We start from the raw sequence: 16,948 nt of genomic DNA on the forward strand, positions 1-16,948 counted from the left end.
GTAGAAAAAGTATTTTGGGTGTTTGGCTCATTTTTGATACTGTGATTTGACTTCTTAAGGACAGAGCCAGCATCTGACACTTAATGGGTCTTTACTAGACTGAACTAATCAAACGCTAAGTGGGCCTTTATGATGTACATTATGAGGTAGCTATATAGCAAAAGTGCTTAATTACATATCTTTATTACCCAAATATAAGATGACATATCATCTGAAAAAGGCACAATTCTTGCTCTGTATAAGGCATGAAATATTTCCATAGCCTTATAGGAGCTAATAATGATACTTCTGATATTATAACTTATAATAATAATAAATAATATTGCCAATATTATCATTTATAAGCTGAGAAATAAGGATATTTGAAATAGATACATAAGAGAATTATGTATGAGCAAAGGGTGATTACGGAATGGTAAATGAAAGAGTCATGGAATTTTATGTAGAGATTGCCCTCATGTAGAGATTGCCAGCTTTATGTTAGAAGAAGCTTTATGAAAGAAAGGAAAGATGGTAAGCTGGGACATGCCAGAGGTCAGCATTGCAGGGACATTCCAGAGGTAGTGAACAGTGTATAGTCAAGAGGAAATTTGGATGAAGGAACATATTTATTGGATACAGTTACTGTAGAGCAATAGAGTAAATTCTACAGAGGGGAGTTTAGCATATGAGGTACACACACACACACACACACACACACACACACACAGACACACACACATTAATTATGCTTAGGAGACTTTTGACATATTTGATAACACTTTCCAGTATTTAAGGATATATTTTGGAGGGAGGGAGGGAAAGATGAAATTTTATGAAAAACCACAGTTATATTTAGTAGTTATGATTAGTCTTTATAATACTAACTGGAAACACTACATTTTGAGAATATCATTAGAAGTTCTGGGATTCTGAAGCTTGAAAGACATTTAACTGACACTGAAAAAGGAAAATTATGTGTGGCAGTTATGTTGTGGGTTATAAGAATAATGAAAAGTTAGAGAATGAAGTCACAGATTCCTGGTATGAAGTGACATTTGATCCCAGAAGCACTCACAACTGAAGCCTGTCAATTGTGTAATATTGTTTGTCTACAGAATAAAATTTGTACGCATTTTATATTTTATGATTTAACTTCCCATGCATATTACTATATGAAAAAGGAAATAAAACAAAGTACTTTTAAAATATTAGCAGCAATTTGCATAAAAGTAAATTTATGGTCAGGATAAAATGTTATTTGCTGAAAGCAAATCTGAAATCTTAAATTTTAATTTGAAATGTTAAATTCTTTAATCAACATAGAGATGTTAGAAATACTTGTCCTAAATTAATAACTAATACTTTTATGGTCACTTTTGCATGTGATTCTGTGGTTATATATATTTTTTAAGTTGAATTTATTAAGGTGACATTGGTTCATAACACCATTTGAACCTATCTTAAAGCCCTGACTGGTTTGGCTCAGTGGATAGAGCGTCGGCCTGTGAACTGAAGGGTTCCAGGTTTGATTCCAGTCAAGGGCATGTACCTTGGTTGCGGGCACATCCCCAGTGGGGGATGTGCAGGAGGCAGCTGATTGATGTTTCTCTCGCATCGATGTTTCTAACTCTCTATCCCTCTCCCTTCCTCTCTGTAAAAAATCAATAAAACATATTTAAAAAAAAAGAAGATGCCACTGTTGATCTTTAATTGTATTTGAGTTATTGGGCTTCAAAAGACATAGTTGGAGTACTTTTATCTTAGTCGAAGGAAGTGTGAAGAAGGTGATGTTCTCTGAGGAAAAAAATGAGTTAGGTCAGCATTGCAGGTAGTTTTTATTTTATTTTATTTATTTTATTTTTTGTTAATCCTCACCCGAGGATATTTTTCCATTGATTTTTAGGGAGTGTGGAAGACAGAGGGAAAGACTGAAACACAGATGTGAGAAAAACACATTGATTGGTTGCCCTCTGCGTGCACTGACCAGGGTCTGGGTTGGGGATAAGCCTGCAACCAAGGTACATGCCCTTGACCGGAATTGAACCCAGAATCCTTTGGTCCACAAGCCAGTGCTCTATCCACTGAGCCAAACCGGCTAGGGCTACAGGTAGTTTTAGAACATCTAACCATTTGATATATTTTCCAGCCATAGTTCCATTTATTTCAGTCAGATTTAATTGATTGCTGGAGAGTGTTGTTGATTTGGGGATGTGTAATTTTGGTGCTTTTGATTTGTTTTCTTTATCATTTTTAGACTAGGATAGGACTGTAATGAAACTCTGATAAATATGACTGAGTAATATCTTCAGTTATTCTGACTATTACTAAATGATCCTATTACTAAATGATCTGTTTCCAGTGATGATTCTATATTCATTAAGTACCTTTGGTTAGCTGCCGAAGGTAAGAAGATACTATAGAATAGCATTAAGAGCTATGGCTCTTTCTGAGTCCTTTTGAGTGAGTCCTCATCTTGAATCAAACATAATAAAATTTTGATTATTTTTTTCTTTTACAAAAAAAGTATAAGTATCAAAAACCTGGAAATGATATATCAGTTTTTCCAATCAAGATGTTGAGATCAGAATCTTGAGAAGTAAACATATTTATTAAAGAGCCCATCTGGATATAGAACTACCAAAACATATTGAATTATTGGTAAATATGAATTTGTTCATAATTTTACCTAACTAGTCAGGGCACATGATGAAAGGCACTTCTGCTTATTTATATGTTCATCGTATTTCCACTTTTTAAAGCAATTTAACTTTTGTTCAGTGAAATTCTTCTGGTAAAAATTTTTTATATGTTTAAGACTTTATATGTAATAATAATACTAATATATTATTAAAATTTATTTTTGAAATTTTAAATCTTTATTGTTGAAAATATTACATATATTCCCCCCTTTCTCCTCATTGACCCCTTCTAGTCCACCCCCACGTGCCACCTCAGGTGCTAATATATTTTATTTAAGAAAAACATCTAAATGCTCAAATTACCTATCATACCTGAGCAAAAATAATTTAAAAAAGAAATAATTATAGTTATCTTGGTAGATGATCAGCTAATTAGTGGTAAATTAGATTCAATAAATGCACACACTCAAAGTTTTAATGAGTTTTCATAGCATTGTCAATTTTTTAATGTATAAGTTAAAAATTATTTTCCTTTCCAGAGTATTGAATTTTTAAAATATTATTATTATTTTTGTTTGTTTATATATATTTATATATTTTTTGTTTGTTTATTTATATATTAATATTTTTTGTTTGTTTATTTAAATTTGTGAATTCTGCAAATTGTCCTACTGGCTAGTATGTGATTGAGATTGCGATGTTTTCTATTTTTAGATATTTCCATGTGAAACATTTAGAGAAGTAATACTGCACATCTTTCAAGCAGTCAATGACCTTATCTTTTGCCAAAATCAGATGACATTCAATACTGATACTATGGAGAGAGGAATCAAAATAGGCACCTAATTATAATTACTCCCTCCCCCCCCCATCATTATATCACTACGTGCAGAACAACTGATTTTTAAGAGATCATACAACTGCTGGATTTTGGCAGGTACAAAAGTTTTTTTTCTTTGATTACCTCCCCCTCATCCCCCTTCTTGCTTTCATCACATGTAGGATTTATTAGAACAGTTCAGACTGACCTCTTTCCTGAAAGATTTAGTTCGAATTTTAATAGTTTATAGGAAATAGTAGAAGTGAAAGAAAGTTAATATGTTTATGATTGCTTCATATTTTCAGTAATCCTTAACATTTATGGTGCAGTTCAGTTGTTAAGAGAGTAAGGATAGTTTTAGGTAATTTTGGGGAAATGACTATAAAAGTTTGGACCAAATACTATACAATTAGCTTCCAGAGTTACTGCTTTTGGAATAAAATCAACTGTGAACAACATGAAGGCAGAGACTATATCTTCTTAACTATTCTGACCTAGTACACAGTACTATGCCTTGCACATAATAGTTAGAAGTTATTGAAATAGCAAAGGAAGATAGGATGGGAGGGAAGAAGGAGAGTCAAAATCCTAAGTTGATTGGACAAAGTGATAAATTCCATGTTTTCCTGTTGCGTTTTTTTTGGCTGACATACTGCTCTCCTAGACCCCTGGTCGGCAAACTGCGGCTCGTGAGCCACATGCGGCTCTTTGGCCCCTTGAGTGTGGCTCTTCCTAAGCCTTAGAAGTACCATAATTAATAACAATGTACCTACCTATATAGTTTAAGTTTAAAAAATTTGGCTCTCAAAAGAAATTTCAATTGTTGTACTGTTGATATTTGGCTCTGTTGAATAATGAGTTTGCCGACAGCTATTAGACCAATAATAGGCATATGATTTTTAACAGAGCACGAACATAGTATGACTTTGAGAACCTTTCAATATATTTTTTATTGATTTTAGAGAGAGAGTGAGTTCCCCGGTCTTCCTCCCCTCTGATAGCTGTCAGTCTATTCCATGTATCCATGCCCCTGTTTCTATTTTGTTCCTTAGTTTATTTTATCATTAGATTCTACATATGAAAGAGATCATATGGTATTTGTCTTTCTCTGACTGGCTTATTTTACTTAGCATAATAGTCTCCAGGTCCATCCTTGCTTGTCACAAAAGGTAAAAGTTCCTTTCCCCCCCCATGGCTAAATAGTATTCCATTGTGTAAATGTACCACAGCTTTTTTATTCACACATTTACTGGTGGGCACTTGGGCTATTTCCAGAGCTTGGCTATTGTAAATAATGCTGCAGTGAACATAGGGATGCATACATCTTTGTTCTTCTTTCTCAAGATTGATAAGGCTATTTGGGGCCTTTTTTGGTTCCATGTAAATTTTTGGGATATTTGTTCTAGATCTATGAAATATGCCATTGGTATTTTAATAGAAATTGCATTGAATCTATAGATTGCTTTGGGTAGTATGGACATTTTAATGATGTTAATTCTTCCAGGCAATGAACACCGTATATGTGAAGCACATTTTTAAATAACTGTTTTAACATTTTTTGTAATGAAAGATGATGTTGAACATATTTTTATGTGCATATTGGCCATTTGTATATATTCTTTGGGAAATATCTATTCAAATCTTTTGCTAATTATAAAATTGGTTGCCTTTTTATTGTTGTTAGAGCTCTTCATGTATTGTGGGTACTAAAACCTTATTAGATATATGATTTGATAATATTTTTCCCTTTTGTAAGTTTTGCTTTCTTTTTTTAAAAAAATATATTTTATTGATTTTTCACAGAGAGGAAGGGAGAGGGATAGAGAGTTAGAAACATCGATGAGAGAGAAACATTGATCAGCTGCCTCTTGCATACTCCCGACTGGGGATGTGCCTGCAACCAAGGTACATGCCCTTGGCCGGAATCGAACCCGGGACCCTTCAGTCCGCAGGGCGACGCTCTATCCACTGAGTCAAACTGGTCAGGGCAAGTTTTGCTTTCTTGATAGTATCCTTTGATACACAAATATTTTAGTTTTGATGAAGTCCAATGTATCTATTTTCTCGTTTGTTATTTTGGTGTCATATGTAAAAAACTATTGCTAAATCCAAAACCATGAAGATTTAACCCTATGTTTTCCTCTAAGGGTTTTATAGTTCAGTTCTTACACCTAAGTATTTGGTCTATTTTGAGTTATTATTATTATTTTTTTATATAGTGTGAGGAAGTATATTTTATAGGTGAATATCCAATTTTTATGGTACTATTCTTTCCCTATTGAGTGGCCTTGGCACCCTTGCTGATCATCAGTTGACCATAGATGCATAAGTTTACTTCTAGGCTCTCATTTTCTATTTCATTTATTTCTATGTCTATACTTATGCCAGTATCACAGTGATGTGATTACTGTAACTTTGTAGTAAATTTTGAAATTAAAAATTGTGAGTCCTCCAACTTAGTTTTTGTTTTTCAAGATTGTTTTGGATATACAGGGTTCCTTGAAGTTTCATATGAATTTTAAGATCCACTTTTCCATTTCTGCAAAAAGACCATTTGATTTGAATAGGGATTGTATTGAATCTGTATATTTATTTGGGGAGCATTGCAATCTTAACAATATTAAATCTTATAATCTATGAATATAATATATCTTTCTATTTATTTAGGTCTTCTTTAATCTCTTCCAGTAATGTTTTACAAATCCTATAATTATTGCTTTACTCTTTTAAATAATATTGTGAGGTGCCTGGCACACAAAGTTACTTCGAATCAGTTAAGTGAGTCTTACTTTTAGGCTTTTTTTGTGAGGCAGTATGTACTGGGAATAATAATGAAACCTTTTTGCTGACTCTTCTCAATGTATATGTATTATAAGTTCTTTTTACAATATGATAAAATTTTGTATATTTTGTTGGATGTATTTTTTTAAGCTTCATTGTTGAAAGTTTTACAAATTTTCCCCCTTTTCCCCTGTTGACTCCTTCCACCCCACTCCTGCCCGATGTATCTTATGTGCTGTGTTGTTTTTTTAATTGTACCTAATGTAGAGTCGAAAATGTAGTAGAATGGACAAATCATTGCTTTAAATGGCCAATTATTGATCCTGAATTGATTCATTTTATTTTTAAATATATATTTTTAATTGATTTTAGAGAGGAAGGGAGAGGGAGAAAGAGATAGAAACATCAATAATTAGAGATAATCATTGATTGGCAGCCTCCTGCACCCCACCTCCCCCTGGGGATCGAGCCTGAAACTAGGGCCTGTGCCCTGACCAGTAATCAAACCATGACCTCCTGATTCATAGGTCTATGTTCAACCACTGAACCACACTGCCGGGGCTGAATTGATTCATTTTAAAATTCCTAATTATGTGGCCCTGGCTGGTGGCTCAATTGCTTGGAGTGTCATTCTGTACACCAAAAGGTTGCGGGTTCGATTTCCAGTCAAGGCACATACCTAGGTTGTGAGTCTCTCTCTCTCTCAAATCAATAATAACATATCCTCAGATGAGATTTAAAAATAAAAACTAAAAAACTAAAATTCCTAATTATGTGTTTACTTGAAACTTTATGTGCTTTGTGTTAACATACATTGGTATGTTATGTTAACGTAGACAAGAGAAGAACATAGGCTCAAAAAATGTAGTGCTACTGGTTTTCAAAAACTAATCATAATTCAAAATTATCTTTGAAACTTCATTTTTATTTTTGTGTAAGGTTTTTCTTGATATTTTGTAGGAAGAACATGTTTAGTTTAAAAAGTGGCATTTGAACAAATTTGTTTTCACCAAATGACATAATACTATTATCATTTCCCTTTTATATCTCTTTCCTGCTTAAACATGTACCCTAATATAAAATAAAAAGTTAGAGATATTAATTTTTGTAGTGATGTAAAAAATTTCATGATTTCAATGAGGGTATGCTATCTTTAAAATCTTTTTTACTTTATTTATTTACTAGAGGCCCAGTGCACAAAATTCGTGTGCTTGGGGGGGGGGTCCCTCAGCCCAGCCTGCACACTCTTGTTGTCCAGGAGCCCTCAGGGGATGTCTCACTGATGGCTTAGACCCGTTACCCATAGGGAGTGGGCCTAAGCCGGCAGTCAAACATCCCTAGTGCTGCCATGGAGGTGGGAGAGGCTCCCACCACCACCATTGTGCTTGCCAGCCGTGAGCCCAGCTTCTGTCTGAGCAGCACTTCCCCTGTGGGAGCGCATTGACCACCAGGGGGCAGCTCCTGTGTTGAGCAGGATTGGGCTGAAACTGGCTCTCCGACATCCCCTGAGGGGTTCCAGATTGCGAGAGGGTGCAGGCTAGGCTGAGGGACCCCACCGGTGCACCATCAGGGCTAGAGAGGGATGCAGGAGTTTGGTCAGCTGGGGAGGGACCGTGGGAGGACTCCAGGGTGTGCCTGGCCCTTCTTACTCAGTCCCAATCGACCAGACCCCAGCAGCAAGCTAACCTACGAGTTGGAGTGTCTGCCTCCTGGTGGTCAGTGCACATCATAGTGAGCAGTTGAGTGGCCTTAGCATATCATTAGCATATTATGCTTTGATTGGTTGAACGGATGACCAGACACTTAGCATATTAGGCTTTTATTATATAGGATTACTCATTTTTTTCTTGGAATGCTTCACAAATTTGTGTGTCATCCTTGCACAGAGGCCATACTAATCTTCTCTGTATCGTTCCAATTTTAATATATGTGCTGTGGAAGTGAGAAAAAAATCTTTTTTACTTTAAATATCTTTATCTGAGGATGAAAATATAGCAAATTGCTGGAAAGCGGTAATGGGGAGTTCATAGGTGACTTTTAAGCATGTTTTTCATTTTTTACTTCTTCAGAATTCAAATATCAGAATGACTTCAGATCTTAAGATATAAGGGTTTGATGCATTATAGAATTGTACCCCTGAAGCCTATATAATTTTATTAACCAATATCAACCCAATAAATTTAATAAAAATAAATTTAAAAAGGAGAGAATATACATTTCTAAAAGTCAAAAGAAAAAAAAAAGAGTTTGTTGGTCTTAATCCTCTTTATTGCGCATTCTATTAATCTTCTCTCTTACCTTATTTTTAGGAATATACAGTTCCTCAGCCATCATAGTCACATAGCATCTTACTCAGTCTCATGGATTAAATTATTCTACAAATATTAAAGATATATTTACTTAATTTTAGATATTATGTTTCCAAGGTACTGACATTATATACTTTTAATTTATATTGAACATTTTAATGATTTTTTTCTGAAAGAATATAATTAGTGTGCTAAGTGTTATGTTTTAAACTAATGAAGGTATGTAATTTTGTGTCTAAGTATTTTTTGATAATATGGGCATCAATATTAAATGAAATTTTATCTCAGTGATTTCATTTCCTTGAAGATATTTCTATCAGAAATATGTATTGTACTTGTATTGTGCTTAACATGATGAAATGTTCTCTTTTCCTTGTTTTGTCCTTATTGCAGCAATCACCAAAAGCTTCAAAGTTTAATTTAAACTGAAATGTTTCTCCATAGAATAAACAGAATATCTCAACTGTGAAGGGTGATTACACTTTGTGAATTTGTTTTAAGACCTTTGTAATTCATAGCTCATAGCATTGTGTGCCTGATGCTAAAAAACATTGGCATATCATGTTATAAAAAGAGAGGGCATTATTATTTTAACTAGAGGCCCGGTGCATGAAAATTCATGCACTGGAGGGGGGGTCCCTCAGCCTGGCCCGCCCCCTCTCACAGTCCAGGAGCCCTCAGGGGTGGGAGGTGACCCGGTGATCAGGGGAAGGCGACGGCCCCATCATACCTCTGCTGCTGCCCCTGCTGGCAGCGCAAGCCTCGGCTGGCCCTGGTTACCTGAGCCTCAGGTGGCCCTGGGTGGCTGGGAAGCTGACATCCGAGGCTTGCCTGTGCCTCGGGCTGGCCCTGGGTGGCTGGGGGGCTGAGGGGACTGGGGGACTCCCGAGGCAGGCACGTGGAGCGGCCGGGCCAGTGGGGCTGAGGGGACTGGGCGCCGCCATCTTGTGGCTGTGGGCGCTGCCATCTTTGAGGGTGTGACAGTCAGTTAGCATATTCCCTCCTTATTGGCTGTGGGCGCTGCCATCTTTGCGACAGTGTGAGGGTCAATTAACATATTCCCTCTTTATTAGGTAGGATTTTATTGATTGATTGATTGATTTTAAATCTTTATTGTTGAAAGTATTACATATGTCCCCCTTTTTATCCCCATTGACCTCTTCTAGCCTACCCCTATCCCCCACCCCAGGCCTTTTCCACACTATTGCCTGTGTCAATGGGTTATGCATATATCCATACAAGTTCTTTGCTTTATCTCTTCCCACCCACCCACCCATCCCCACCTTCCCTCTGAGATTCAACAGTCTGTTCCATGCTTCCATGTCTCTGGATCTATTTTGTTCCTCAGTTTATTTTGTTCATTAGATTTCACATATGAATGAAATCATGTGATACTTGTCTTTCTCTGACTGGCTCATTTTGCTTAGCATAATACTCTTCAAGTGCCTCCATGCTGTCTCAAAGGGTAAGAGAACCTTCTTTTTTTTACTGTTGCAAAGTATTCCATTGTGTATATGTACCATGGCTTATTTAACCACTCATCTACTGATGGGCACTTGGCTATTTCTAGATCTTAGCTATTGTAAGTTGCACTGCTAAGAACATAGGGGTGCATATATTCTTTTTGATTGGTGTTTCGGATTTCTTAGGATGTATTCCTTGAAGTGGGATCACTGGGTCAAATGGCAGTCTCATATTTAATTTTTTGAGGAAACTCCATACTGATTTCTATAGTGGCTGCACCAGTCTGCATTCCCACCAGCAGTGTACTAAGGTTCCCTTTTCTCCACATCCTCACCAGAACTTGTCATTTGTTTGTTTGTTGATTGTAGCCATTCTGACAGGTGTGAGGTGATACCTCATTGTTGTTTTAATTTGCGTCTTTCTGATGATTAGTGACTGAGTATTTTTCATATGTCTCATGGTCGTCTACTTTGGACAAGTGTCTATTTAGGTCTTTTGGAGAGGGCATTATTATTATTAAGTTTTTAATCCTCATCCAATGATATATTTTTATTTATTTTATTTTTTAAAAAATTGTTTTATTGTTGAGAGTATTATAGATGTCCCCCACTTCTTCCCCTTTGTCCCCCTCCACCCATCTCCTTCTGGGGATTGAGCCTGCAACCTAGGTATGTGCCCTGACTGGGAATCAAACTTGCAACCTTTTTTTGCATAGGATGATGCTCAAACAACTGAACTACCCAGCTGGGCAAGAGAGGACATTTTTTAACTCTACCTTTGTCTCATTGAGATTTCATTTTATTTGGACTTATATATTAAGATATATTATCTTTTTTTAAATAAAGTAATTAATTATACCTGTTTTTATTTTTATTTTTTTTAAATCTTTATTGTTCAGATTATTACATTTGTTCCTCTTTTTTCCCCCCATAACTCCCCTCCTTCCAGCTCCCACCCCACCCTCCACCCTCACTCCCCACCCACTGAGTTCATCCATAGGTGCATGATTTTTGTCCAGTCACTTCCCGCATCTCCCACACCCCTTTTTCCCCAAGAATAGTCAGTCCATTCCCTTTCTATGTCCCTGATTCATTATAGTCACCAGTTCATTCTGTACATCAGGTTATTTATTCACTTGATTCTTAGATTCATTTGTTGATAGATGCATATTTGTTGTTCATAATTTGTATCTTTACCTTTTTCTTCTTCTTCCTCTTCTTAAAGGATACCTTTCAGCATTTCATATAATACTGGTTTGTTGGTGATGAACTCCTTTAGCTTTTCCTTATCTGTGAAGCTCTTTATCTGACCTTCAATTCTGAATGATAGCTTTGCTGGATAAAGTAATCTTGGTTGTAGGTTCTTGGTATTCAGCACTTTGAATATTTCTTGCCATTCTCTTCTGGCCTGCAAAGTTTCTGTTGAGAAATCAGCTGACAGTCGTATGGGTATTCCCTTGTAGGTAATTGAGCCTCTTTCTCTTGCTGCTTTTAAGATTTTCTCTTTGTCTTTTGCTCTTGGCATTTTAATTATGATGTGTCTTGGTGTGGTCCTCTTTGGATTCCTTTTGTTTGGGGTTCTCTGCGCTTCTTGGACCTGTAAGTCCATTTCTTTCTCCAGGTGGGGGAAGTTTTCTGCCATTATTTCTTGAAATAGGTTTTCAATATCTTGCTGTCTCTCATCTTCTGGCACTCCAATGACTCTGATATTAGTCCGCTTAAAGCTGTCCCAGAGGCTCCTTACACTATCTTCACACTTTCGGATTCTTTTTTCATTTTGCTTTTCCAATTGGGTATTTTTTGTCGAATCTTTGGTTTGATTCTTGTGCTCCTCTGGTCTGCTATTGGGTATAATATTCTTTATTTCAGTCCGTGTATGCTTACTTTCTAATTTCTTTATCGTAGCATCGAGGGTCTCATTAGTTTTCGTGAGGCTCTGCACAAATTTATGGCAAGCCCTCAAAATTGCGATTCTTAGCTCCATATCCTCCATTTCTGTCATGTTTTTTTGTCTCCGCATCTTTTATGCTTTCTTGGTGCACCCCCTTGTGGTCTCTGTGCGCAGTCTTGTTCTAGCCAAGCCTTAATTGTTGTAGTTAACACTAGAGGGATTTGACCACCAGGCCGACTGGCCTATACCTGTTTTTATACAGTAATTTTACTGTTACTCTGGAATATATGTTGTTATTTAAAAAAATTTGAATCATGATATAATGGATATGTTCTAAATAAGACTCAGTAAGTAATTGAGATTTGCTAAGGAGACTATAGAAACCTACAGTTTTCTTTCATTATTAAGTGACCTAGATTACTACTAGATGTAACTACATTAGGCACCAGGATTGAATGATTTTTACAGAACTAAGTAAACTTTTCTGGTTTTGGAGAATTGACTTTAGAGCCCAGTGCAGATGAAATTCAGGTCATGGTGTAACTGGACAATCAGTGAGTCTGGGCTGCCTATCACTACTTGTGCCAATTAAGCAGAGACAGGGTTGAATCATATATGAGCATTTATTTCAATACTGCCAGCAGTATAGGAGAGCAGCAGGTCATCCACAAAAATCTGCTCTGCAGCCTCCCAAACCAGCCACTTAAATAGGGTAGGGCAAAGATTACATGGGAAAGTAGGGATTACAGGAATGGGGAAGTAGGCAATGCCGACTCTGGTGGGACTCCATTGCTTGGGCAACATGTTTATTAATCTTTCCATGATAATAGGCAGGTCTTGAATGAGAGTGGACCACATCCCAAGGTTGACTCCCAGGTCCAAGGTTGACTCCCAGGTCCAGTGGACGTACAACTCCCAGCAGGTTAGAATGTCCTTTTTTTTTTAACCAACACAAGACAGTCATGGTTAACAGAGCATGATTAATATTTCCCACAAGCATAGCTAGTTCCCAATATTCTGTTTCTGTCCGTAACAATGGGATTATGAGCCAGTTAGTTAGCTTTGCTTTATTATTATTATTTTTATTGTACTTTGGATTAAAAAAAATCTAATTGGATAAACAAACCATTTCCTGAATAGAGTAGTGTTGACAGAGGGTTCCTGGGGGATTAGTTCACTTATCACTTTTTAAAAATTAATTTGAAGAGATAGCATACAAGGAAATCTGTTGTTTCCTTGGAATAGGAAGCCATTCCAAGCCTTTTCAGGTAGTAAAATGCTAAGTTAGCCTTCCCTGCCCGCATCTTCAGTGGTTTATGTTGAAGCTTTGAGGCACAGTTTAGAGAATGAGTTTTGAATTCAGAAGACTTGGATTTATGTCCAGATTCCCACACTTAATAGCTGTATGACTTGTAACTTCATATTCTTCATTTAAAGAAATAGAATAGAATATTTATCCCATAGGGTTGAGCTATGTATGTTAAATTAGTTATGGCAGGAGTGGAAAACCCGACACATAGTAGAACTCAATAAATGCAGATTGAATGAGATTATATGGCCATCTCAAATCCTTCTTTCCAGCTTCAAGTTTTTTAAAGCGTTCTCAACCTGGTGTCCATGTATATGAAGTCTGTAGTGCTCACCTTTTAGTACTTGCTTCCTTAGATTCATCCCTTGCATAGCTGGATTTTATCTTCAAGTATTGTTTTCTTATATGCAAGCATCCTTATTATTGATATGTTTATATCTTTGCATATGTTTAGTGCTGTTGCTTTTATACTTGAAGGATAACTGGGTATAAGATTATTGGGTCACACTTACTTTCAGGATTCTAGAGTTTTGCTCTACTTTTTTTTTCAGGCATTTAATGTTGGTGAGGCAAGGGCAGAGGTCAGCAACAACCCCTTCTGTTTCCAAGTTTGCAGGTAATTTTTTTTTACCTGTAAACTTTTAAATTATATATATTTTAGCATTAATGTTTATATTTTACCTTCTCTTGGGGACATGAATTACTTTATTTTTTTTAAAGATTTTATTTTTCCCTTGAATTGTCGCAATACATAGAATGATCTTTTTATTTTATTTATTTTATTTTTATATTAATCTTTGCCTGAGGATAATTTTCCATTGATTTTTAGGGATAGTGGAAGAGAGAGGGAAAGACAGAGAGAAACATCGATGTGAGAGAAACACTTCAATTGGTTGCCTCCTGCATTAGTTTCCTCATGCACTGGTTGCCTTCTGCAAGCCCCAACCAGGGCCTGGGCCAGGCATAAGCCTGCAACTAAGGTACATGACCTTCACCAGAATCAAACCCGGAACCCTTTGGACCGAAGGCCAACACTCTATCCACTGAGCCAAACCAGCTAAGGCATGGATTACTTTCTTGTGTTATATATAAGTAATTTTTTGTGGAGGTTCATTTAAAAAAAATTCTCTTCTTTAGAATCAGTAATTATAAATGTTGTATCTCCATTGTTTTCTTAATTATCAGTTTTATACCCAATACTTTCTGTTCATTTTTACCATTTCTTTTTAAGTGATTTCCTCAATCCTCCCTCTATGCCCTAGTTTCAGTTGTTAACACACATTTTTTTCTACTTCTAATGAGAGTTTTATCTTTGTAATGGCTTGATTTTCCTTCTTCCCTTTCTTTCCTGACTGAGCCTGCCAGCTCACTTTTCAACTACTGTTGTCTTATCTCTTCTTTGATCTCTTTATCTTTTCTTTGAGTTCTTTTTTTCTTCCTCACAGAGAGATCATGTTATTTTTATTTGAGACTGAGGAGAAATAATTGTCTAAATTCTTCCTTTGTTTCCTTGAGCAAGGGAGGAAATTATTATTCTTTTAATGTGTGATCTGTGTCTTTAATATCTCCTTTTCCATTATGTATTTATATAGTTCCTGTGCTAATTCCTTTCTTGCTGCTTATCTTCAGATGGGGGCATATTTATACTGGATATTTATTTGCTGAAAAACAATATTAGGGGCAAATTTAGCACTTTTAAAATTGGTATTTGTTGTCATGAAAAACCTCAATGATTTTTCTTTCATTCTGCTTATATCTCTTCTTAGTTTCTGGCATTAGAAGTTTGGTGTGGTTTACAATGAACTACCTTAAGTCAGGCTATCTGTGCTGTGATCTGGTCATCTCTGCTTCCTTTCCTTCACCCCATGCAGTGTTTTAGGAGATTAGATTATAGACAAGATGGTATATCTGTATATTTCTTCCTTATTCAGCTCAACTTCACCTACAGTTCCTGTGTGGAACTGGGTCTTTACAGGAATATTCCCTACTTCTGCTGTTCTCATGCACCTAGATCATATCACTTTAATCAAAGGATCATTTGATATTCTTTTGGAGTGCAGTATTTACTTTTAGAGAAATTGATTTTTGCTTGAGGTCTGAGGAGATAAGTGTCATTTTGTAATCATTCTCCTTTATTCTGGTTTAGATTTCAATATATTTGGCATATATTCTTCATTTTGTGGTGTGAGCTTATACATAGGTATTTCATTTTTCATTAAGGATCCCCCGCCCCCCACATTTTTCATTCTTTTTGGTTATTTTCAAGGCAGAAGACTTTAGAAAAAATTGTTCCATCTTTGACCAGAATTCTAAATTGTCTCTTTAAAAAATATTTATAAATATATTCTATACTATTTTCAAGTCAATTAAACCTTTCCTAACACTTAGTGAGTATCTGCCATGTGCTAAGCCTTGTCCAGTGAGCGTTATCTATATATATAAAAGGCTAATATACTAAGTGTCCTTCCCTCCGAACCTTTTGAGCTCGGCGTGTCAGCATTTTGAAATACCCTAACTTTACTCTGGTGCCATGTCACATATAGAAATTTTTTGATATTTGCAACCGTAGTAAAACAAAGACTTATATTTTTGATATTTATTTTATATATTTAAATGCCATTTAACAAAGAAAAATCAACCAAAAAAAATGAGTTCGCGGGTCACCTCTGACACGCGTGTCATAGGTTTGCCATCACTGCCCTAGTGACTAGTGACTAGCCTTCTTGCAGTTTCTTCAGCCCAGGAACACGACTTGCTTTATAGCCAGGTAGAAACACTTTACACTGTAACCAAATGTCTGTGAAGCATTTTCCCATGCCTCATCTCATTTGATCCTCACAGAAGTCCTGGAGTAGGTAGATAGGAGACTCGGTGGAATCCTATTTTCTTTTCATTAGCTGAAAAATGGAGATTTAGAAAGTTTAGAAACTTGACCCAACTGAAAAGAAGTAAGTAATGGTGGACCTTGAAAATGACTTCAGGTTTTCTCACTGCACAGAATATAGTCAAATACTGCTGCAGTTAAGTATTTTACCCTTTGTTCTCCCTGCGTAATCTACAATAATAATCAGCTTCATGTTGATATTTACTGCTGTGTTGCTGACAATTACCTGAAAGAGAAATTGGGGTGCTTCACTGGGCTGGGAAAAGTTTTGCTAAATCAGAAAGCTGGTCTAATTAAGCAAGTTTATTCTATATCTATAAAAGGCTAAGTTTTCTCATGCATGTGCAATACATATAAGCCCTTGCTGGGGCCAATCGCATGCATGTGTTTTCACCTGTCATTGCTGATCGTGAATTTGGTTGACACTTCTATTATAAAGGGCGAATAGCAATATTAAAATATTTCTTCTAATTAATTTCCTTTCAATGTGCACGAATTCATGCACCGGGCCACTAGTAAAACTATAATCTCCCTTAATCTTAAATTTTCAATATTACCTCATTTAAAAATTAAAAATCCAAAGCTCAGAGAAATTAACTAAATTGTCCAAGGTCACACAGAAGATCTAGAATTAAAACACTATATTTTTTCTGCTACACCCCATCTAGTCTCTATTTGCATAATTACAGATTTTGAATAAGAGATTTTATGCATATTTCATAGTTAGATTTCTTACTGTCACCTTTTGACTAATTTGAATTTGATAAATGTGTTTATAATATCATCTACCTACAAACATAAATAATAATAATAATAATAATAATAGGTCATAGGTTTACCTTGATAGTTTGTACCTGAGTATGCACAGAC

At 35.9% G+C, this 16,948-nt stretch overlaps 1 protein-coding gene and 1 non-coding gene across 17 annotated transcripts in view; one reads left to right on the top strand and one right to left on the bottom strand.

The window, feature by feature from the left end:
• SOX6 (SRY-box transcription factor 6) overlaps positions 1-16,948 on the top strand; it is a 553,432-nt gene that overhangs the window by 38,022 nt on the left and 498,462 nt on the right. The gene's annotated exons all lie outside the window — the stretch shown is intronic.
• On the bottom strand, positions 8,064-8,170 carry LOC139019204 (U6 spliceosomal RNA). The gene has a single exon (XR_011473082.1). It is a non-coding gene; the product is annotated as a U6 spliceosomal RNA (small nuclear RNA).

The sequence above is a fragment of the Myotis yumanensis genome, unplaced genomic scaffold, assembly GCF_028538775.1.
Source record: "Myotis yumanensis isolate MYYU_CA2020_CCGP unplaced genomic scaffold, mMyoYum1.0.hap1 SCAF_10, whole genome shotgun sequence".
Lineage (NCBI taxonomy): Eukaryota > Metazoa > Chordata > Mammalia > Chiroptera > Vespertilionidae > Myotis > Myotis yumanensis.